Source organism: Dipodomys spectabilis, unplaced genomic scaffold, assembly GCF_019054845.1.
Source record: "Dipodomys spectabilis isolate Male_0828 unplaced genomic scaffold, ASM1905484v1 ptg000095l, whole genome shotgun sequence".
NCBI lineage: Eukaryota > Metazoa > Chordata > Mammalia > Rodentia > Heteromyidae > Dipodomys > Dipodomys spectabilis.
In genome coordinates, this window is record NW_024870772.1 from 28,118,187 (window position 1) to 28,143,688 (window position 25,502).

General features: G+C 41.6%; 1 protein-coding gene and 1 pseudogene across 1 annotated transcript in view; both read right to left on the reverse strand.

Moving 5' to 3' along the window:
* Positions 1-25,502, reverse strand: part of Spata13 (spermatogenesis associated 13) — a 124,386-nt gene that overhangs the window by 78,268 nt on the left and 20,616 nt on the right. The gene's annotated exons all lie outside the window — the stretch shown is intronic.
* Positions 20,614-21,181, reverse strand: LOC122112771 (annotated as a pseudogene).

The window sequence follows — 25,502 nt, forward strand, 5'->3', positions numbered from 1 at the left end:
GTTGGTACAAACACAGTCTTCATTTACATATGATGCAGATATAATTAGTGAAGAAACTGGACTGTGATTGGTGTAAACAGTCTTTCATGTGCATAGAACATTATAATGACTGGTGACAGGAACTGGGCTGTGATTGGTGCACAAACAAGCCTTCATTTGCATGAGACTAGTGGTACAAATTAGGCCATCATAGGTATAAATAGTCCTCCAGTTGCATAAAGGGGGCTGCCATGCATGATCAGTGACGACCCCCTGCCACCCTCCCTTCTAGCTATAAAAGCAGGTTGTTGGGCTCACTTGAGAGCCAATTGGGAGACACCCTCCTGTGCTGTCCCCTGGTGTTGCAGCAATAAACCCAGGAAAGGCTTCTCTCAAGGGGTCTTTTTTTTCCAACTTTTGATTTTCATCCTGAGTAAATAAGATAAGTAAGTAAGATGAAAAGAAAAGCAGCAGAAGCAGCAGCAATGGCAGCAGTGGCACAGTAGCCTTTAGGGCCGCACTGAAGCCAATCTAGGCAGCTGTGATGTCAGCTTATGGTCTTAGCAGTAATAGTAACAGTGATGGCACTGACCAGGGTAAAATCAATGAGGAGCCAGAAGCAGGAAAGGCTCTGGACCAGGTTGTAGGAAGACAGCTGTAATACTTGTCACAGGCTGTCAAGCACTGCAGATTCCAATGTGCCAAGTGTGAGAGCTGCTAACACTTGCTGCCAGTTGTCACACACTGTGCATCCTGACATCTGAATTTGGAAAACTGCCAAGAATTCTGGCTCTCAGAGGCACCGGAGCTGTCACATGTGTGTAGAGCTAAGAATCCTGACACCCCAAGCCCATATAAGAGCTGTAACACTAGAGGATGTCACCTGTCACTGCCCACTGTTATCTGCCACCATCATGGGGGGTTAGAAAAACCTGCCAAGGAATAATTGAAGGAACTACCTACCACTCATCTTTCTACAATTCCTATGTAAGTGGAGCAGAGGAACCCTGGCCAGCTATGGATTCATAACAATGCTCCAGCATGGATAAGCTTTAAAAGCAGTGTGGTAATGAGTATGAGAATGATGTATGATCAAGATATACGATACCAAGCCCATACTGAGTTGTCCAGAAGGGTATTCTATGAAGACAGGATGTGGGTCAGTGGTTATCTTGGTTGAGCTGGAAGGCAAATAGGTGCTCAGTTTGGGTAGGTATGACAGAAATGTCTAAATTAAAACTATTTAGAACCTTGTAATCCTAGCTACTCAGGAGGCTGAGATCTGAGGCTCAAGGTCCCAATCCAGCCTGGGCAGGAAAGTCTGTGAGACATAACTCCAAATTAACCATCAAAAAGCTGGAACCAGCCAGAGCTGGTAGTTCATGCCTGTAATCCTAGCTACTCATGAGGCTGAGATCTAAGGATTGTGGTTCAGAGCCATCCAGGGCAGAAAAGTCCCTTAACTCTTATCTCCAACTAATCACCAGAAAATTGGAAGTGAGGCTGTGGCTCTGTGGTAGAAAGAGCCTTGAGCAAAAAAAAAAGGGCTTAGGAACAGCACCTAGGCCCTGAGTTCAAGGCCCACAACCAACAACAACAACAACAAAAAGATGGAAGCAGAGCTACGGCTCAAGCCTTAAGCACAGCCTTAAGGAAAAAAATGCCAAGTAAGACAGTGTGGCCCTAAGTTCAAGAACCAGCACAGAAAAAAAAAAAAAAAAAAGAGAAAAAAAAAAGACTATAGAGTGATAGTCACACAGTTCTATAAACATACTTTAAAAAAAAATCACTGAACAAGTCGTTATGTCAACAAACTTTACAACTTTGGTGGGTAGGGGAGATGGGAAGGGATAGAAAGGGGAAACAAAGGAGGAGGCAACAATGCTTGATAAGAAATGTACTCATTATCTTGCCCATGTAATTGTAACTCCTCTGTACAGTATTTTCACAATAAAAATAAATAAGAAAGAAAGAGAAAAAGAAAAAAATCACTGAAATATATAAGTAAATGAACATATTTCATAGCATATAAATGACATTGCACAGAAGCTGTTACAAAAATAAATCATCACTTGATAAGAAATGTACTCATTATCTGGCCCATGTAATTGTAACCCCTCTGTACAGTATTTTCACAATAATAAATAAATAAATAAATAAATCATAATTATCTTATTAATGGTCTAACAAACATTATAAAGAGGGCTTAGACAACAGGTCAGAAAATCAAAGGTGAAGAATCTTTTTTAAACACACAAGTAATGGATTTTACTTGGGTAATAAAGCATTGTTTTCTAAACATATTGCTGTGAGTCCATGGTATATATCCCACCTATCCTGACTTTAAGATCTTTATCTGAGTCACGGCACCATTTATGTTAGGTTTTTTAAATAGAGGTAGCCGATGACGCTGGGATGGTGGCTCAGTGGTAGAGCACTTGCCTTGCATGCCTGAGGCCCTGGGTTCGATTCCTCAGCACCACATAAGCAAAAAGAAAAAAGCCGGAAGTGGTGCTGTGGCTCAAGTGGTAGAGCACTAGCCTTGAGCTGAAGAGCTGAGGGACAGTGCTCAGGCCCAGAGTTCAGGCCCCATGATCGGACCCAAAAAAAAAAAAAAGAGGTAACTGAGTAAGAACAGCACCATGCAAGTGGTATTCAGGTAAGGAGTAGGTTTATTCATCGTTCCAGCTGGCACCAGGCCATCTTGGTCCTCCACGCGGTGGGGAAAGGCCTGGGAAAGAGAAAAAGCTGGAAAAGAAAGCTGGGAAAGAGAGAGAAAAGAGCTAGAAAAGAGAGCATCTGGGAAAGAGGTGGGAAAGAGAGAGCTAGGAAAGAGAAGAGAAGGAAAGAGCTGAGAAAGAGCTAGAAAAGAGCAGAGAGAGCTCAATAACTAATTTCTCTTCCTGGAAGTTATACATTATTTTCTACCTCCACCAAACCTTTTCTTTCTCAGCAAACATCCTCTGTGTGTGTGTGTGTGTGTGTGCGCACGTGTGCGTGCGCGTGTGTGCATGAGTGCATGCATGCGTGCACGCACGCCAGTCCTAGGACTTGAACTCAGGACTTGGGGCTGTACCTGAGCTTTGGTGCTCAAGGCTAGCACTCTACCACTTCACCCGCAGCTCCATTCCAGCATCTTGGGTTAAATGGAGATAAAAATCTCACAGATTTTCCTGTCTGGGCTGGCTTTAAACATTGATCCTCAGATCTCAGCCTCCTGAGTAGCTAGGATTATAGGCATGACCTATAATCCCAGTCAGATGGCCATGTTTGAAGAACAGGAATTATAATAATAAAGACTCTTGTTCATGTTCTCATTCTATAAATGAGGACTTTAGAAACCATAATTAAATTCCTTGATCCATCATTGCCAAGCATGAAGACAACTCAGATGTCCTCACTGGATGATGGGTAAATAACTGGTATTCATCCAGACAACGGGATATGATTCAATGCTAAGCGTGAGTGAGCAAGGAGGTGATGGAAAGGCATAGCGGAAGCTCAGAGGCACACTGCTAAGTCACAGAACCCATTGTGAGAAGGTCACGTTCTTTAGGTATAATGTGAACTAAGCAAGATCATGGAAAGGCAAAACTAGAGAGACGGTAAAGCATGAAATCAGTGGTTATGAGGGGTAGTGGAGAGAAAGAGTGAGTCTCAGAGGATTTTAAAGAAGTGAAAGTACAATGTTTGATAGGAGAATAGCAGCTACACATCATCAGGCATTTGTTTATCAGTAAAGTATGGTCAACCCTAAGAGTGAGCCCTCAAGTCAACTATGGACTTGAACTAGTGATGTTATTTACATGAATTCGTCAGTTATAGACAAGATGTACAACAGGGGAAAACTGTGGGAGAACTGGGAATTGTATTTTCTGATTAGTTTTTCTAAAATTGTTCTCCCAAGTAGATTCTTAATTTAAAAAAAAAAAAACAGTGTGGTTATTCATGCCTATAATCCTATTTACTCAGGAGGCTGAGATCTAAAGATCGTGGTTCAAAGCCAGTCCAGGAAGAAAAGTCCATGAGACGCTTTTTTTTTTTTAAAAAAAAAGCTGGAAGTAAAGAGCTATGGCTTAAGTGGCACAGCACTAGCTTTTAGCACAAAAGCTCAGGGACAGTGCCTAGGCCCTGAGTTCACACACATACACACACACACACCTGTATATATACATATATATATAAACATGTATATATGTATATAGAGATTATTTACATGTATGCATATATAAACAGCTAAGGAAACAGTATCAGGCCAATAACAGTTTTGCATATGGCTAACAGGGCTTGGCTTATCCAATGAAGTGCTCAGAGACCATCCCATGGTTTGCTAAGCATATTACAAAGGCAGAGGAAAAGCTAATTACCATCACACTAAAACTCAGTTGGTGCTCTGAATCAATAGGCCCCACACCTGAGGATCCAACCAACCATGGACTAAAAAGAATACAGGGAAATGTGTCTATACTAAACAAGTAGAGGCTTCTCTCATCATTAATCCCTCAACAATATATATAACAGTGTACAATACCATATAACAGCTATTTAGAAAGCAGTCATGTAGTTCTATCTATCCATTTTTCCATCTTTCCATCTTTCCATCTATCTATCTATCTATCTATCTATCTATCTATCTATCTATCTGTCTGTCTATCTATCTTGATGGTATTGGGGCTTGAACTCTGGACCTGGGTGTTATTCCTTACCTTTTTTTCTCAAGGCTAGTGTTCTATCACTTGAGCCACGGCTCCGCTTCTAGCATTTTCGGTAGTTCATTGGAGGTAAGAGTCTCATGGGGAAGTGGCGCTGTGGCTCAAGCGGCAGAGCACTTGCCTTGAGCTGAAGAGCGCAGGGACAGGGCCCAAGCCCAGAGTTCAAGCCCCACAACCAACAACAAAAAAAAGAGTCTCACGGGCTTTTCTGACCCTGGTGTCTTTGAACTGTGACCCTCAGATCTCTGTAGCTAAGATCACAAGAGTGTCACTGGGGCCCAGTTAGGTGTTATTTACAAAACCTAATTACAAATGATTGAACAAATATGGGAGGGTTGGAGGTATAGCACTGTGGTAGAGAACTTGCCCAGCTTGTATTAGGCAAAAGAAAGAACAAAGGGAGGGAGAGTTGGAGGAAAAGAAGGAGGGAGGGAGGAAAAGAAGGAGGAAGGGACAGAGGGAAGGAGGGAGGGAAAGAGGAAAAGAAGGAGGAAAGAAGGAAGAAAACAGGAGGAGAGAAGAGGGGAGGGGAGGGGAGGGGAGGGGAGGGGAGGGGAGGGGAGGGGAGGAGAGGACAGATTTTAGTGTTCCTGTGAGAATATATGAAGGGACAATTTGCCTTCAATCAAAATCTAAAACTGTGTGTGTGTGTGTGTGTGTGTGTGTGTGTGTGTGTGTGTGAGAGAGAGAGAGAGAGAGAGAGAGAGAGAGAGAGAGGAGACTAGCTCTCTGAATTTAAAATCCACATGAAAGAACAAAGGGTTTGGACTCAGTGTAATGTTCCCAGAGAGAAGAAAACATTTAAAAAAAGAAGAAAAATCAAAGAGATAAAGCATGCCCTATAATAGGAAAGGTTTGATTATTACATGTATTAAGCATTTTAAATTACAGAAATGAGTGAGGTTTTGTTGCTGTTGTTTTATTCTTAAACTTGAAGTAACTGTGAGATTTTTAGGACCCCCCCCCAAGTGAGCACCAGTCAAGGGGGTTTCACACAGGTAACTGAAGACTACAGGGAACAAAAACTAAAGCTTTGCTTTATATGCAGAACTCATCTTTTATGTTAACTCTACTAAATAGCAGTTATTGTTTAGGAATAGATTCATGTATAGAAAAACAGTAAAGACTCAGGGGGTGATCATGGCCAAATTATGAATTATTGGTTATTTCCAGGTGAGAAGAGGATGGAGGGCAGTTTGGGACATCAAAAACATGGTGGTTGGGCTGGGAAGGTAGCTCAGTGGTAGAGCACTTGCCTTGCATACATGACGCCCTGGGTTCAATTCCTCAGTACCACATAACCAAAAAGAAAAAAGCCAGAAGTGGCGCTGTGGCTCAAGTGGTAGAGCGCTAGCCTTGAGCTGAAGAGCTGAGGGACAGTGCCCAGGCCCAGAGTTCAGGCCCCACGACTGGACCAAAAACAACAAAAAAAAACAAAAAACATGGGTGGTATTTTATGGTCTCAAACAGGGATCTGTTGATCTGTGTCCTTACATATTATAGTCTTTGTGCATGTGTGTGCCAGTATCAGGGCTTAAACTCAGAACTGACACTCTTACTCTGCCACTTGAGCTACAGCTTCATTTCTGGCTTTTTGATAGTTAATTGAAAACAAAAGTCTCATAAACCTTCCTGCCCAGGCTAGTTTTGAACTATGGTTCTCAGATCTCAGCCTCCTGAGTAGCTAGAATTACTGGTATGAACCAACAGAGCCTGGAACCTTTATGTGAATTAAATATTTAATAAGACAGTTTTTAAAAGGTATACAAGTTTTAAAAAGGATGAGTCAAAAGATCCTTATATAAATAGCATGTACTAAAGTTAACCAGGTGTGCTCTTCATTCACCACAGAGCTAGGTTCAAATTCCTGCTGAATCTCAAGGTAGCTACACATATCTGATTGAGTTAGGTAAATACTTTCAGCTCAGCTCCCACAGCTAAAGAAAAAGGAATTACAATAGTGTTCACCAAGTTCAAAGTGGGTTAAAATAAGGAAATGCCTGTTGAAGAGCTCTAACACGTCTGGAAAAGAAAATAGTAATAGCTCTTATCCATTGATCATTTACCATGTGTCAAGGGCCATAGGAAAAAAACTTAAAGGGCTGATCCATTCAATTGTGTCAAGGTCATACAGTATTGCCAAGGGAGACAGAACCTAAACCTCCACACATTGATTCAGGTCTGAGGAATCAACCGCCATCATCTTCTTTCTCTAGTAAATCAATCAGCAGTAGCGGCAGCAGCAGCAGCACCACCACCACACCACCACCACCATTGTGCTAAAACTGGGGCTTACATTCAAGGCCTCTTACTCTTGCTTGATTTTTTTTTTTTTTTTTTGCTCAGGGCTAATGCCTACCACTTGAGCCATCCCTCCACTTCTAGCTTTTTGCTAATTAATTGGAGATAAGAATCTCCCTGGAAGGCTGCAATGCTTGGTAAGAAATGTATGCATTATCCTGCCCATGTAATTGTAACCCCTCTGTACAGTATGTTCTCAAATAAAATAAAATTAAATTAAAAAAAAAAAAAAAAAAGAATCTCCCTGGATTTATTTGCCCTGGCAGACTTTAAAACCATAATCCTCAGATCTCAGCATCCTGAGTAATTAGGATTACGGATGTGAGCAACCAGCACCAGGTAAAGACAGTCTTATTATTTGTGGGATTGTTTATTGTAAGTATTCATGGCTAAGGCTAGCTGTGGCTAACATGGGAATACTTGACATAAAAGCAATGACTTAGAAAACAAATCCCAAAATACAGTGGCTTGAATGGCCAATTTCACCTGATATTGCAAGGCCCCTTGTGAAAATTCCAACACACTTCATGTAGGAAAAGACCAGAAGCAGAGCTGGGTGGGATCCACAGAGAGAAGTCTTTCCTTTCTAAATCCCTCACACTGCCAGTTAATTGGGATAATATTACAAGAACCACGTCGTACAGGAAGTGAACAAATGACACATTCATCCACACAATGCTTTTATCACCCAAATTCTTTCTTTCACAAAGTAGGGTTCTGAGTCATGCAGCTTCAAAAACATAACTCTTAGGAAAGATAACAGAACAATTGTCCTTTGGAAGATGAGAAACTTATTTGGATGTACACTTTCATTTGCATCCGGTAATGAAAAATCACTAACGATCAAAGCTGCTCACAAACAGCTGTCTGGCCAAGTTCTGACTCTTGACCTTCATGAGAGCAAAGTGGATGGATAGTGGGCATGGATGGTGGGGTAAAGGCTGGATTTAAGCCCTGTGAAGTCTCCTAATAATAAATGTATTCTAAGCACATAATCTTTCACCAGAAAAGGTCCTGAACCATTGCTTTAGGAGGAAAACAGCATTTCGGATGCCATCTTGTATTATCTGGTAACTTATTGTTGCTGGCACTCACCTTAATTGGCTGAACTACAGAAACTTTATTAGTTTTTGTGTTTTATGGTGTGAACAAAGACAACACTAGCCAGATTCCATAGAACACAGACAAGAAAGAGAGAATAAATCAAACTTGAGCAACATATGTCCTGTTCGAATTTTTTTTGCATGTGCCAATAATGGAGCATGAACTCAGGGCGTGGGCACTGTCCTTTAGCTTTTTCTCTCAAGTCTGGTGCTCTACCACTTGAGCCACAATTCCATTTCCATCTTTTCGATAGTTAATTGGAGTTAAGAGTCTCATAGATGTTCCCATCTGGGCTGGCTTTGAATCAGGATCCTCGGATCTCAGACTCCCCAATGAGCTAAGATTAGAGATGTGAACCAACAGTGCCAAGCTTTGTTTTTAAATTTGAATCAATACTTATTTAGTAAGGCAATGGGAACTGACTCCAGAATTTAAAAAGAGCTCAGTAGTAAGCCCAAACCAAACTCAACAGTGCCTTAATAAAAGATCTCTGTGAAATATGACCTTCAGGATAGAAGGGTAGAGTGTTTCTGAGACCTCTAGAACGCTTTCCATTCTGAAAATAAAGCAAAGCAAGGTGTATCTGACATAGGCTTGTTGCTTCGCTATAAAGCAGCTTCCTATGACTTTGAGGTCTGTACAGGAGTGGAAGGAACCTGAAAAGACCTAATACTCAGACCTGCAAGTTTAGAAACAAAACAGGGTTACAAGTGAGGAAAGGTGGAAAGTGAGGAGCTGGAAGAATAGTTATGCTTTTCTGTTTCTCAAGTTTGGTTGGTTTTTTTTTTTTTGTTGGTTAGTTGGGGGGGGGCATTTTTGGGGGGTGGGTTTGCAGTGCTAGGAATGGAATCCTAGACAAACACTGTGCCATATGAGTAGCTGCAGGTGTCTGGTTCTAGGACACACACACACACACACACACACACACACACACACACACATATCAGGATCCATAGACAGTCATGTCTCTCATATAAAATGGTATAATATTTTCACACAACCTATATACATCCTCCTATCAGACTTTATATCTCTTAGATTACCTCATAACACCTAATGCAATGCAATCACCATGCAAATATTTGATCATGACAAAGATGAAAAAAGGCAGTTCATACATGTTTAGTACAGGCCCAACTACCTTCCTTCCTTCCTTCCTTCCTTCCTTCCTTCCTTCCTTCCTTCCTTCCTTCCTTCCTTCCTTCCAAACTCTGGGCCTGGCCACTGTACCTGAGCTCAAGGCTAGCACTCTACCACTTAAGCCACACCTCCAATTTTAGTTGTTTTTTTTGTTATTGTTGTTGTTGTTTTGGTCAGTCATAGGGCTTGAACTCTAAACTTGGGCACTATCCTTCAGCTCTTCAGCTCAAGGCGAACTCTCTACTGCTTGAGCCACAGCACCACTTCCGGTTATCTAGCGGCTTATTGGAGATAAGAGTCTCACAAACTTTCCTGCCCAGGCTAGCTTTGAACTGTGATACTCAGATCTCAGCCTCCTGCATAGCTAGGATTACAGGCTTGAGCCACCGGTGCCTGGCTTCATTTCTCATTTTTTTGTGGCTAATTGGAGATAGAGTCTCACAGAGAGACAAGAGAACTTGCCAGGGCTGGCTTCAAACCTCGGTCCTCAGATCTCAGCGTATTGAATAGTGGGATTACAGGTATGAGCCACTAGCACCAGCTCTAACTATTTTTTGAATCTTTTCAATTTGTAGTTGGTTGAAACTGAGGATATAGATATGAAGGGTAAATGGTTTATGTTTATCTGAGAATTTTTATTTTATTTTATTTTATTTTGATCAGTCATGAGGCTTGAACTCTGGGCCTGAGTGTTATCCCTAAGCTCTCCAGCTCAAAGCTAGTGCTCTATGAACCACAACTTTCCTCTTTTGTAGTGGTTAATTAGAGATAAAAGTCTCACGGACTTTCCTGCCCGGGCTGACTTTGAATCATGATCCTCAGATCTCAGCCTCCTGAGTAGCTAGGATTACAAGAGTGGGCTACTGGTGCTCAGCTTACCTGGAAATTCTGAACCCAGGAGAAAACTCTGCCTTCAAGAGATCCAATGCCCCTGATAAATATAAGGAGCCCAATGGAAAGTTCCAGGCATTCTAGTAATTCTGGTGCTATCAGTAACCCCTTTCAAATCCTAATATAGAACTCAAAAATGAGCCAGAGCAGGGCTAATGACTATAATCCTAGTTACTCAGGAGGCTGAGATCTGAGGGTTCCTGTTTGAAGCCATCTAGGACAGGAATGTCTGTGAAACTCTTATCTCCATTCATCACCAAAAAGCCAGAAGGGGAATGTGGAGCTCAAGTAGTTGAGCCAGAACATAAAGCAAAGAATGTCATGCTGAAGCCAGTCTAACTGGTCTACCCAATGATTTCATTTTCTAGAAAGTCAGACATTACTTTCACTGGCTATTTACCACTGATTAGTAACTTGTTTTTCTTTGTGTCCAGTAGGGATGCAAATAACTTCTACGTTTCAGGAAAGATCATTGCAAAGGTTAGAGTTTTATGACTGTCCTACAGAACATTAACCAGATTTGTTTCTAACTTAGCCAACCATTCAGCATGCTTTTCTCAAGAGAATCTATAAATCTCCGCAATAATTTGTGAAGCAGGTGCAACATCTTGTAGATACCCCCATTAATGAAATAAATAAATCTTTGACACATGTTCATAATACACTTGCAGGAGATTCATGCCTAACATTTTGAGGATTGTAATTTGATACAGTGATTCTATGCCCCTCCCATCCTGTCCTCCTTTTATTCTAATTCTCTGTCCCTGTTTGCCTGTCTGTCTCTCTGTCTCTATCTCTCTCTACACTCCCCCCACCACCCTGGGGTTAAACTCAGGGCCCAGGACTTGCTGGGCAGTTGATCTACACCTGAGCCTCGTCACCAGTCCACTTTGGCAATAGTAGTTTTTTGAGATAGGCATATATGCATGGACCATGATCCTCCTATTTTTTACTTCCCACTATAATTGGGAAGATAGGTATACACCATCATGCCCAGCTTCTTCCACTAAGTTGTATTATGGTCTTATCTGTCTGAGCTGGTCTAAAAGCTCAATCCTCCCAATCTCATCCTCCTATGTAGCTAAAATGGCAAGCATGTTTCACTGCATCTATCCATTGACTGAGAAGGAGGTCTTGCTAACTTTTTTGCCCTCCCTGGTCTCAAATTGCAATCCTTCCATTCTCAGTCTCCCAAATAGCTGGGATTATGACCAAGAGCTATTGGTGTCTGGCTTCATCCTCACAATTTCATCCCACTGAATATATGATGGCAAAAATGCTATGTGGCTGTTATTTCTTTGCCATCAACTGTTTTATCACACAAATATTACAGATGTTATAGCAATTATGAAAGATTTGAATAAATAAATTAGGTCTTCTAAATACAGGTTTAGAGATTGAACAATAAACACTAAAACAACTCAAGTTGTATCACATTTCCTTTAGGTTTCTAAAGGACTCTTACTTTTAGACTATATTTGGATCACTCTTCAGGCCACAGCTACCAGCTATAGTTCTCATTTTAAGCATATCTCTTCCTTTTCCTGATGTTGGCTTATTTTCCTAGTCAATACAATATGGTCCCAGTGGAAGCAGATCTGGCTCTCACTACCTGGGGTCTTTGTGAAAACACCACAAAGGCACCACATAGTTTGAAATAAGAAGCTGTTTGAAAAAACATCCCAGTCCCCTAAGATGTCCTGAGAGAATTCAGTGAGCTGCTTTTGCCAGGCACCAGTGGCTCATATTTGTAATCCTAGCTACTCTAGAAGCTGAGATCTGAAAATCTCAGTTCAAAGTCAGCCTGAGCAGGAAAGTCCACGAGACTCTCCAGTTAACCACCAAAAAGCTAGAAGTAGCCAGGCGCCGTTGGTTCACACCTGTAATCCTAGCTACTCAGGAGGCTGAGATCTGAGGATCGCGATTCAAAGGCAGCCCAGGCAGGAACATCCGTGAGGCTCTTATCTCCAATAAACCACTAGAAAACCAGAAGTGGTGCTGTGGCTCAAGCGGTAGAGCACTCGCCTTGAGCTGAACAGCACCCAAGCCCAGAGTTCAAGCCCCACCACCGACAAAAAAAAGCTAGAAGTAGAGGTGTAGCTCAAGTGGTAGAGCACCAGCCTTAAGTGAAAAGCTTAGGGACAGAGCTCAGGTTCTGGGTATAAACTCTAATATTGTCATGGGGAAAAACAAAAGTGCTTTCACATTTCTTGAATTTCTTGATGCTATAATTCTACAAGCAATTTGGTAAATCTTCAAATAAACATCGTTACTATATGACATGCAGATTCCATGTATTTACCCAAGAGAACTGAAAAACAGAAAATTTGCAGAGTTGTAGTTTTACCTATGTAGTGATCATCCAGATAATACAGAAGATGCTTACCTCTATTTTGTGTATATGTGCACGCACACACATGTGTGCAAGTTCTGAGACTTGCACAGGGCTCTGGGTGCTGTCCATGAGCTTTTTTGCTTAAGGCTAGCACTCTACCATTTGGTGCACATTCCCAATTCCAACTTTTTGGTAGTTTATTGGAGATAAGCGTGTCATGGACTTTCCTGCCTAGGCTGGCCTTGGACCATGATCCTCAGATCTCAGCCTCCTGAATAGCTAGGGTTACAGGCATGAGCTACTGGTACACAGCACTAACTCAAATTTTAGTATTTTCATAAATGAAAATCTAAAGTTTACAATTTATCAACATACCTAAGAGTACACTTTGGTCCTTCAGGTCTACTTTCCATTCATCTAAGCCATCACTCAAATTCCTAAATTTAGCCTTTTCCTTCTAAGCCTTTCTTTCTGGTTAATGTGTTAACAGGTGTTAATATATACTAACCAAGTTAAGTTCTCCCATGAGTCTCCTCCTCATACTTTTTCTAAGGAAGTAAAGTTCAATATTCAAGTAAAATCAGCAAGTTAGTAACTTGGGAGACAGAAAAGGAGAAAGGAAAACTCACCTTGTAGGTAAATGCCATCTGAATCATTCAAGTTTGACATAATATTGAATTGTCACAAGTGTTAGCACAGATATGGAGAAATCAGAACAAACTTAGATGGTTGGTAGAAGTGAAAATGGACAAAGCCACTTTGGAAAGCAATTTGTTAAATCCTCAAAATAAACACTGTTACTATATGACATGAAGATGTCATGTATTTGCAAAAAACAAACAAACAAACAAACAAACTGAAGGAAATGGCACTATGACTCAAGCAGTAGAGCGCTCGCCTTGAGCTGAAGAGTACAGGGACAGCGCCCAAGCCTAGAGTTCAAGCCCCATGACTGACCAAAAAACAAACAAACAAACAAACAAAATCACTTGAAAATTGACATATGCATAACTTGTATGTGAATGCTTACAGTAACACTCAAAAAGTATATAGAAGAACCAGATGCCTGTAGCTCACACTTGTAATCCTAGCTACTCAGGAGACTGTGATCTGAGGTTCAAAACTGAAAACCCGTAGAGGCAGGAAAGTTCTTGAGACTCTTATCTTTCTCCAATTAACTACCAAAAAGCTAGAGGTGGAGTTGTAACTCAAGTGGTAGAGTGTCAATCCTAAATGAAAAAGTCCATATAAGAAGATGAGGCCCTAAGTTGAAGCCCTAGTACCAGGGCATGCACGCATATACTCACACATACACACACACACACACACACACACACACACACACACACACACACACAAAACAAAAACAAGTCAATACCATCAAAGGATGCATGCAAAAGCATTGATAGAGCCGCATGTTTGAGGTTGTTGAACCAGGAAGCTGAAGTCCTGATACATGTTACACCATGGATGAACCAAGCAAAAGACATTGATCATAGAAAGTCCCACATCGTATGGTTCCATGATGGAGAAAATGAAGTAGGTCAGGCTCCCTTTCCATAGTTCCTGGAGAGCTTTGAGCCTGAGTTGTGCAAGACTGTGATTCAGCTCAATCACCATGTTCATGTAACCCTGAGTCCTATACACATGCTCTACCTTAGGTAACCCTGCCTATGACCTTGAGACTAAATGCGCATGTGTAGCCTTACATAATCATACTTAGCCTAATGCCACTTTTCTTTGTTGGGAGTATAAATGCATGGTCCACCACTGAGCAGATTGCTGCTATTATTACTACCAATGATGAGTTTTTATACAGAGAACTTTGAATAAAGCATAGTCCCATCCCCTTAGGGCCTTGTATTTGCTCTGAATCTTATTTCAAGCTACCTAGAGCAGAGAATCTGCACCGTACTCTCCATTTCTATGAAATGTCCAGAATAGGTGAATGCACAGCCACAGGAAATAGATCAGTGGTTGCTAGAGACTGGGAGAAAGGAGGTGTGACTGCCAACAAGTATGAGGGCTTCTATGGGGGAATGATAGAAATGTTCTGGAATCCAATGGGTAAGTATTCATATATTGTTCATGCCTGTAATCCCAGCCCAGCAGGAGGTTGTAAATCAGTGGATCAAGATCAGAGGCCAATGTGAACAAGAAGCACATGACCTTTTCTGAAAAAAAAATCACAAAAGCGAAAGATCCTTGGGGATATGACTAAACTGGTAGAGCATCTGCCTAATAAGCACAAAGTACTAAGTTCAAACCCCAGTACTACCAAAAAAAAAAAGCCCAAAAAACAAAAACAAAAAAACCTACTCATGCTGGGCACCTGTGGCTCATGCCTGTAATCCTATCTACTCAGGAAGCTGAGATTTGAGGACCCCAGTTCAAAGCCAGCCAGGGCAGGAACATCCGTGAGACTTTTTTCCAGCTCACCACTAGAAAACCAAAAGTAGCACTGTGACTCCAGTGGTAAAGTGTTAGCTTTGAATAGCTTAGGGACAGCACTCAAGCCCAGAGTTCAAACCCCACGACTGACCAAAACGAACAAACACCCTATGGCATCATGAATGCTAGGCATGCACTACTGAATTGTCTTCAGTCCCTTTCATGGCATATAAATCAAACTTAAAAAAAAAGTTTCTTTAAAAAGGTATATTGTCTGTTCAAGAGGAAGTGTACTCATAACCTCACTCATGTAACTGTAACCCTCTGTATAGTAGCTTTACAATAAAAAAAAAATAAAAATAAAAAAAAATAAAAAAAAAAGGTATATTGTCACTGGGTACTGGTGGCTCATGCCTGTAATCCTACTCAGGAGGCTGAGATCTCAGACTCACAGTTCAAAGCCAGCCTGAGCAGGAAAATCTGAGAGACTCTTATCTCCAATTAAACAGAAAACTGGGAGTGGAGCTGTGACTCAAAGTGGTAGATTGCTAGCCTTAAGCAAAAAAGCTCAGGACAGTGCCCAGGCCCTGAGTTCAAGCCCAATGACCAACAACAACAAAAGTATATTGTCCACTTTCGGTGACTTTAATCATAATTTACACTCACTGTGTTACTCCTGTTCCAATAAAGAAGCATTTTCTAGCTGTCTTTCCAATAAGAACAATGTAGGCAGGAAAGCCTATGAGACTCTTATTTCAACCAAAAAGCCAGAAGTATAAGTGTGGCTCAAGTGATATAGGGTCAGTCTTGAGGGAGAAAGCCAAAAGGAAGTGCAAGGCCTTAACATCAAGCCCTAGTATAGGCATGCACACACACACACACACACACACACACACACACACACACACACAAACACACAGCCTGAGTATTTTTCTGACTGTGCATCTCCTGAAACCTCTCCCCATCCGTTCTGTTCACCAGTGCAGCTCCAGCACCCAGCACAATGTCTGACATGCAGAACTTAGCAGATTACCATGGAGGAAGGGCACAGCAACACTGTTACACAACCATGCTGCGCCTTCTTTTGCTTGGTGCATTTTGCCCAAGTTCCATTAAGTGCCAAGTCAAACAGACTCCTCAGAGAATCCAACTGGACTTGCCTAGAGCCTTTGTTGTGAGAAAAACCACTAATTCTTCTCCCTAGAGTATTTAGGGACCAAACTAACCAAAGCAGGAAAGTCTGTGACTTATCTCCAATTAACCACCAGAAAATCAGATTTAGAGCTGTGGATCAAAGTGGTAGGGTGTTAGGCTTGACACAAAAGCTAAGGGACAGCACTCTGGCCCTGAGTTCAAACTCCAGGATGATACACAAAAAAAGTGTGGAAAGAATCTCTCCAGTCTACCAGACATGGCAGCTGGGATGTCTACAGCACACTGTAGCAGGTTGGCGCCTCCCCTGTGATTATGAGGCTGATCCAGGGAGCAGAATGACGGCAGCCCAGCAGTGAAACAGGACCCAGCTACACAAACATTGGTCTAGGGAAAACAGCCAGACTTGATAGCTGGGCACAGGTGATTCATGCCTGTAATCCTAGCTCCTTAAGAGACTGAGAACTGAGTATTGTGGTTCAAAGCCAGCCTGGGTAAGAATGTCTGTAAGACTATCATCTCCTATTAACTACCAGAAAACCAGAAGTGGCACTGTTGCTCAAAGTGTCAGAATGCTAGCTCTGAGTAAAAGAGCTCAGGGACAGTGCTCAAGCCCCTGAGTTTCAAGCCCCAGGACCAACCAAAAAAAAAAAAAGCCAAACTTGAAATCTGAATTTACTCCTAGATTGTGGATGCAGATTGCATTTGTACCATAATATAGTTTTAAAAAACTGGAGCTGGGTATTCACACTGGAGCTGGTGGCTCACACTTGTAATCCTTGCTTCCTAGGAGGCTTAGGTCTGAGGATCATTGTTCACGATCAGCCTAGGGAAGGAATGCTCATGAGGCTCTTATGTCCAGGCAAAAAGTCAGAAGTAGAGGTATGGCTCAACTGTTAAAGCGCCAGCCTTGAGTGAAAAAGCTAAGGGACAGCACCCAGGCCAAGTTCAAGTCCGAGTACCAAAGCAGAAAAAAAGGGAAGGGGAAGAGAAGGTAATGTTAGTCAACCACCTCAGGTCCAGGACAGTCTCTGTTGGCTTTCTTCATCTTTCTGCCTGTTGTTACCTATTTCCCATCCCCAGATTTCATGGACCTTTGGAACCATTCCCTCTGGGCCATTCCCTTTCACACTCCTACCCCAGAGCTAAGTTACTTCTCTGCCAGCTCTCTATCAATCCATGAAATGCCCAAATGCCAGGAAGACTTGCTGGAGGGCACCCCTAAGCACAGTTAGTACTGTGTTCAGTGACTCAATGGCTCCCTGCCATTTCTGGATTTAAAAAAAAAAAAGTCACTCTCCTAAGCCACAATAGCTCATACCTGTAATCTAATCCTAGCTACTCCAAAGGCTTAGATCTGAGGATTGAAGTTCAAAGCCAGCCTAGGCAGGAAAGTCTATGAGACTCCTATCTCCAATTAACCACCAGAAAACAGGAAGTGGAGTATGGGTCAAGTGGTAGAGCACCAAAGCTCTAACCTTGAACAAAAAAGCTCAAGGACAGTACCCAAGCTCTGAATTCAAGCCCCAGGTCTGACAAAAAAAAAGTTTTCCTGAGTATTCACTACATGTTAGGTACAGCACAGTCACTGTAGTGTGGACTGTTGACTGGAAATGTTTTTACTTCTTTGACCTCTTTATACCATGCCACCCACATTGAAGGCCTTTTTTGCCACGGTAGCTTCTCAAAATCCTTCCAGATCTTCAAGGTCTGCCTTGATGATGCTCCTCCCACAATCAGATCTTTCCTAGGCTCTGTAATCCCAACTCAATCACAACCTGGAAATGGATGAGTCCATCTCTGTGTCCCAGAATCCTAGGCTATTACCAGGGGACATAGCTCCAGTTGAGTGGACATTTAGCATTCAAGAGCCTCTGTTAAACACATACTGTCACGTTGATTTAGAACAGTCAAAAGAACTCAGGGGATGTTTAGAATGAATGGGGGGAAAGTGCCAGTGGCTCACACCTGTAATCCTAGCTACTCAGATCTGAGATCTGAGGATCACAGTTCAAAGCCAGCCCAGGCCACAAAGTTGTGAGATGCTTATCTCCAATTAACTAGCAGAAAACTGGAAGTGGCTCTCTGGCTCAAAGTAGTAGAGTGCTAGCCTTCAGCAAAAGAGATCAGGGACACTCATAGTGACTTCTGGTATGTGACATGCAGCCTGCCTTCCAGACTCACTCATGGAAAGTATCACCCATTCTCTGTTTATCTACCATTTGTTTGTTCATAAAGGTTATATTTTATTGGCGTGGCCACCACCCAACACTAGACACTCCTGTTGAACGAATTTCATATGGGAGAGTTCATTCTAGAGAGATAAATTGACTTCCCTAAACACCTAGGGTGGATCTTATCATCTGCCATCCATTTCAGGATACTTGAAAGGGAAGGACGATAGAATAAAAAAGCATGTAGTAAGCTTGGTGCTAGTGGCTCACATCCATAATCCTAGCAACTCAAGAGGCTGAGTTTGGAGGATTGCTGTTTGAAGGTAGCCCAGGAAGGAAAGATCCTGAGACTCTTCTATCCAATTAACTACCAAAAAGCCGGAAGTAGAGCTGTGGTTCAAGTCATAGAGCGCTAGCCTTAGGTAAAGAAGCCCAGGGACAGTGTTCAAGCTCTGAATTCAAGCCTCAGAACCAGCACAAAAGAAACATACGCAGTAATTCAGGACTGTCCTATAAACCCAAAAATACAGGTCACTACCTGAAATAGCAGATATGTCCAGTAGCAGGCTGATTTTACTGAAAACCTAAGTTAACAGTCAGGAACCTATCTGGGAAATTCACTTTAAAGAGGAACCTATGGATATGAATGCTGAGTTTGTCCATCTTCAATAGAGTGTCAAGTATTGCTGTCTCCTAAGGATCTTGCTTAGGCATTCACATTTCTCTACTTCCATTATCTTCACCTTGGTCAAAACAACTACCATAATTCTGCCCCTCAATTCTTACAGTAGCCTCCTAAATAAATGTTCACTATTTAGGAGATCTTAACTGACTCCAATTAATTCTCTCGATATCAGTTGGAACTGTTTTTCTGAAATGAGAGTCAAGCCCTTTTCTTAGCACAGGCACCTGAAGGGAATGAGTAAGTTGGGACCACTCTACACTACTAACTTTTTATTTCAGCAGAGGCAGATGATACATAAGTGAAATACTCGACAGTAATTTCAGACTCTGATTAGAGCCATGGAGGTAAGCAACAGAGTGAAGTTATGATGCAGAAGGGCTGTCAGGGAGGAGTATGTGTATATTAAGGTGATCAGGGAAAGTGAGTGGTCAGGAATGTGTTCTGGGAAGGTGATGTTGCATTAGACTCGAAGGCTGAGACAACCACATTGAGAGAGAGCCAGAGAAAAGGTATACGAGGCAATGAGAAGACCATGAAACATCCTAACATGAGCATACAGTGGTCAAGGGTCAGAGTGGTTTGCCATCAACTTGAAAGGTAGGCAAAGGCCAGGCCATCTGGTGCTTTGTAGGACAAAGTGTTTGGATTTTTACCGTAAGAACAGCACAAAGACATTCTTAGTAGGTTTAGAAGAGAACTACATTTTCTTTTACAGTATTTTTCTCCAGGACCATAATTATCTTTTTAAAAAGAAAAAGGTTCTTGCTTGTGGGTGAAATCCTGTGTGTATAGGGTCATTAGTTAGAAGCCTGAGGTTATTATTCAGGTGAGAGATAGTGAGTATGAGACTGGAGCAGAGCTTTATGAGTTTTATTGTATTGGTGGTATTTGTGGTTTGGTAGATAAGCTTATAATTCAATGAATATTTTCTAAATACATCCCACTCTTATTTCAATTCATTTTATCGATTTTATTTTGTGTTTGTTTATTAAAGGGTTATCTTTGGGGGAAAAAAAAGAGAGAGATCAGAGATAGCACCCAAGCTCTGAATTCAAGCCCCATGACTGACAATGATGATGATGATGATGATGATAATAATAATAATAACACAATAATACCTATTATTTTTTGAAGATGCAAGTAACACTGTTGAAAGAGGGAAAAAGAAAGTTATTTCCTTCCAGTTTCCCAACATGTAATCCAGAATTGCTGAGCAGCTTCTCAAAGAAAAGCATTCATAAAAGTCTCTTTGTTGGTTCTGCTGGGTTTGCATAAACCTCCACCTCCACATCTGACCCACAACTAAGAACCTTTCAAGTGAACTGCTATTAAGTGTGAATTTAGAGAAATGAAAACCACTCTGTAGATAACTGAGCCAATTAGCATTTCCTGGGGAATCCAACTGCCAAATGCTCTACTCTTTTCCAATCCTTCCTTCCTTCCTTCCTTCCTTCCTTCCTTCCTTCCTTCCTTCCTTCCTTCCTTCCTTCCTTCCTTCCTTCCTTTCTTTTTGCTCTACCACTTGAGCCACAGTTCCACTTTTGGCTTTTTGTGGTGGTTAATTTTAGAAATAAGTCTCATAGACTTTCCTGCTCAGGCTAGCTTTGAGCTTCAATCCTCAGATCTCAGCCTCCTAAGCAGCAAGGATTACATGTGTGCCCCAGCAGTGACAATTTCAAATAATTCTTAAAATTGTAATGTTGTTTCAGGTTTAATGGACAACTACATGCACAGACCCCAATTATGTGATTACTTCTTTGCTCATTCTTCTCTTTCTTTCCTTTCCCAAATAACTTCTTTCAGAGTCAGTCTAAGGAATCATTAATCTTTTTCATATTTTGTCCACTGTGTTCTTAGGCAAAATCTGATGGTCAGGTCCAGAACTGTCTGATACAAAACATCCTGTTATTATAAAGGTTCTTAGGAAGCCTTCTTTTTTCTTTTTCTTTCTTTTTTTTTTTTTTTTTGGCCAGTCCTGAGGCTTGAACTCAGGGCCTGGGCACTGACTGTCCCTGAACATCTTTTGCTCAAGGCTAGTACTCTACCACTTGAGCCACAGCGCCACTTCTGGCTTTTTCTGTGTAGATGGTTATGATGCATCAAACCCAAAGCTTCATGCATGCTAGGCAAGCACTCTACCACTAAGCCACATTCCCAACCCAGGAAACCTTATAACTTCTTTCACATCTTCATCCTTGAGTATTTTATCACCTGGCATTAACCACAGTTTGGTGAATCCTGCAGCGCTGTAATACTGTTCCTGAATACCAGCCAACCACTGCTGCCCCAATGCTGAAACAACAGACCTGCCTGCCATTGTTGAATTCCAGACTGTAGAACATCAACTCCTGCCAGAATTTCCAGGCTGCTGATCTACTGCTTTGCTGATGGGAACTTGACAGCTCCTACAATCCCATGTTTGAATTCCTAAAAGCCAAGGACTAACTCTTCTCAATTTCAGTCCTCTTCCCCTTCCTTTCTCTTGTTGAGTAACCAAAACTCAAAAATCCAAACTCTGAAAGTTTCTGATGTCTTAAGATGTCTTCTGATGTCTTATGGATGTGGTTGGGTCTCCAAAATATTCACATGGTAGGAGGTGATATGGAATCACTGGAAGGAGAAGGAATCTAGCAAGAGGTCTTTAGGACATTAAGAGGGAGGCATGCCCTTGGAAAGAGTTCAGCCATTTCTCACAGGACTTGCCTAATTCTCTGCCAGTCTGTCTGGCTGGCTTTCTGTTTCAAGATGTGATTCTTTCTCCCACACAAGCTCCTAACACTGGAATTCACCATGAGTCAGTCAATGTAGCCAACACAGAGCCCTTACCATTGCTCAGGACTTTCTGCCTGCAAAATTGTGAGTTATGCCAGGCTCCAGTAGCTCATGCCTGTAATCCTAGCTACTCAGGAGGCTGAGATCCGAGGATCGTGGTTCAAAGCCAGCCTGGGCAGGAAAGTAGAAAGTGTATGAGACTCTTATCTCCAATTAATCACCAGAAAACTAGAAATGACGCTGTCGCTCAAGTGGTAGAGCTCTCGCCTTGAGCTGAAAAGCTGAAGGACAGTGTCCAGGCCCAGAGTTCAAGCCCCACAACCGACACCCCCCACCAAAAAAAAATAAAACGTGTTACATAAACATCTTTTCCTTTGTCAGTAGCTTGCCTCCAGAATTTTATGATAACAAAAAATTAAGGAGACCATGCATCAAGTGAAGAACCTCACACTACATAACGTAGTTCCATGCACAAATTATTTTAATATTGTAGAATGTTATCTTAGGCTCTGTGCATGTGATATATATGATATATATGAAACAACTGAATTTTGTGTTCAGACTTGGGCCTCATCTTCAAGATATCTCATTAGGTATATGTAAATATTCCCAAACCCCAAGTGATACCGCAAAAGGGTTCTTGTCTATATACATACAAACACACATACATACACATACACACATACATATACTATTGGTTCTGAGTATGACAGAGGTCATAAAGGAAAACTGATTTATTTGTGTGTCTTCTAAGTATAATCCAATAAATTACTGTAAATAAAATGAACCAAAAAATTCAAAAACACTGCCTATTATATTAAAATCAATTATCTCCTAAAGGTCTCTAAAATAAGATGATAATAAAAGACGTACCAATAATCACTTGATGGGCACAATGGTTCTTGCCTATAATCCTAACTATTCAGGAAGCTGAGATCTGAGGACCTCAGTTCAAAGCCAGCCAGGGCAGGAAAGTTTGTGAGACTCCAATTAACCATCAAAAAGCCAGAAGTGGAGCTGTAGCTCCAGAGGGAGAATACTAGCCTTGAGTAAAAAGCTAAGAGACAACACCAGGCACTGAGTTCAAGCTCCTGTACTGGCACATAATAATAATAACCAAGATCTCAAAAAATTGTAGTAGTCTATTAAATGGATTTTAATTAAGGGATCACTTATTTCTAGAGGCAATACAAAGTCATAACTTAATTGGGATCTTTCAAATTTCAGCCTGTTCAGTTCTCTACAAAAGTTTATTTCTCACTGAATGGATCTCCAGATAGCTTTATAATAAATTACAACCCTGCATCAAATACACTGAAATTACAAATTCCAAAGAAAGTCATGCACATAGCCATAGTTTGCTAATAATTAAAATCTCTGTGAAAGAAAAATTTTCATTAATCAGGTAATAAACTGGGTACCTATTACTGACAAAACATTTACTGCAAGGCATGTGATAATGCAGATCTGTGTCAGTCACAGTGTGGTCCTTCAGTTGGCATTGCTATGAAAGGCTGCACATGGGCGGGAAATACCCACACTGGCAGTAAACATGATTGCAAAGCGGTTACCCCGGCGAAGGAACAGACTCTACCCACATGAAGTTCTTAAAGACTCATTCTCTGCCTGATTGTGATAGCCAGGCAGTGATCACTTCCTGTAGATTCTACCACCTGACTTTATTTTTTAAGTATTACTAAGAGTTTAGTAGAATAAGGTTAAATTAGGAAGAAAAAGAGAGAATCAGAGAGAGAGAAGAGACAAAGAGAGAGAGAGAGGGAGGGGAGGGACGGGAGAGAAGAAAATGAAGAGAGAAAAGACAGAGAGAGAGACAGAGACAGAGAGAAACAGAGAGAGTGAATTTTGTGCTCCCAAATGCCAGCTGTTACTTGCTGCCTTAATTCTTTCTGAGCTGGGAGAGTAACCTCAGTATAGCCATGTTGAGTGCTACTTATTATTCCAAAATATAGAGATGTCTCTAGGCCTATCCAAAATACAGGGACAACAGATGAGCTTTAGTACTTTCTTTCCTCAGACAAGTGTCCTATCCTATGCATGGTCTCTACCTTTATGGAGAGTTTGACAGTTCAAAGTTGAGGACCATTTTAGACAGGCAGTCCTCTTAAAACCTAGTAGCTTACATCTGTAATCCTAACTACTCAGAAGGCTAAGATCTTAAGATCTCAGTTCAATGCCAACCTGAGCACGACAGTCTATGAGGCTCTACCAAAAAGCCATAAGTACAGCTATGGTTCAAGAGCCATCTTTGGGTTAAAAAGCTAATGGTCAGTACCCAGGCCCTGAGTTCAAGCCCCAGTATGGGCACGCGCGCGTGCGCGCACACACACACACACAAATCAATATAAATATAAATATAAATTTAATTTCCTGGTCTCACCAATCCCTCCTGTCACATTTGTCTCCTAAATGACTTTGATCCCTTTTACTCTTTTAAAACTTTCAGTCCTGGGGCTTAATTCAGGGCCTGAGCACTGTCCCTGAACTGTTTTGCTCAAGGATAGCACTCCACTACTCCTCCACTTCTGGCTTTTCTGTGGTTAATTGGAGATAAGAGTCTCATGGACTTTCCTGCTTAGGCTAGATTTGAACCCAGACCTTAGATCTCATCTTCCTGAGTAGCTAGGCTTACAGGCATGAGACACTGGTGTCTGGTAGGTCCCTTTTACTCTTAAAAGGGGATGCAGAAAGGGGTGACCTTGTCTGAAAAGAAACATACTCTTGCTGGGCGCTAGTGGCTCATGCCTGTAATCCTAGCTACTCAGGAGACTGAGAGCTGAGGATCATGGTTCAAAGCCAGGCTGGGCAGAAAAGTTCCTGAGATTCTCACCTCCAAGAACCACCAGAAAACCAGAAGTGGTGCTGTGGCTCAAGTGGTAGAGCGCTCACCTTGAGCTGAATTGCCAAGGGACAGCACCCATGATCAACAACAAGAAAGAAAGAAAGAGAGAGAGAAAGGAAAGAAAGAGAGAGAGAAAGAAAGGAAAGAAAGAAAGAAAGACAGACAGACAGACAGAGAGGGAGGGGGGAGGGAGGGAGGGAAGGAGGGAGGGAGGGAGAGAAAGGAAGAAAGAAAGACAGAAAGAGAAAAATGAAAAAAAGAAAAAAGAGAACTCTTTATCTGACTTATGTAACTATAACCCCTCTATTTCAAAAAATAAAAAACAAAATGGAAAAAAAGTGGGGGATACAGAAGGAAGATTGTCAATTTTTGGTGGTTAAAAAAGTGGGGGATACAGAAGGAAGATTGTCAATTTTTAGTGGTTGCTTATTAGCTTAAAGTGCACTGTTGGCCCTACCCTAAAGGGGACCAAAAGTCATTTTTCCTATCTGTTTTTGGGAGACACAGGAAGTTTATTTAACAGGAACTGTATCTACAGGCTGCCACCTCAAGATCAGGACTGAAATTTTCAGGACCAGAAGATATGTAAGCTAACTTACACCAGAAATCAATGGACCTACCTGTAACTGATCTTCATTAAATAAACCAAAGAACCACTTTATGTGCAAAACAATGAACTAGACTTGTCCTCCCTTTTTAAGTCCTCAAAATGCCACTGAAAAGGCCACACGATAGTGGGTATGATTTTTATTTGGGGTCTAGTTGTCTGGCAGGAGAGCTCAGACCATGAAATGATCAGAGCTTTGAACTTTGTCCTATACAGCGCGCGCGTGCGCGCGCGCGCGCGCACACACACACACACACACACACACACACACACACACACACACACACACACACACACACACACACACACACACACACACACACACACACACAGTGTGATCATAAGTTCGTGCTGTTGCCTGGCATTAAGTTAATATATAACAACAATTACACATCAGAG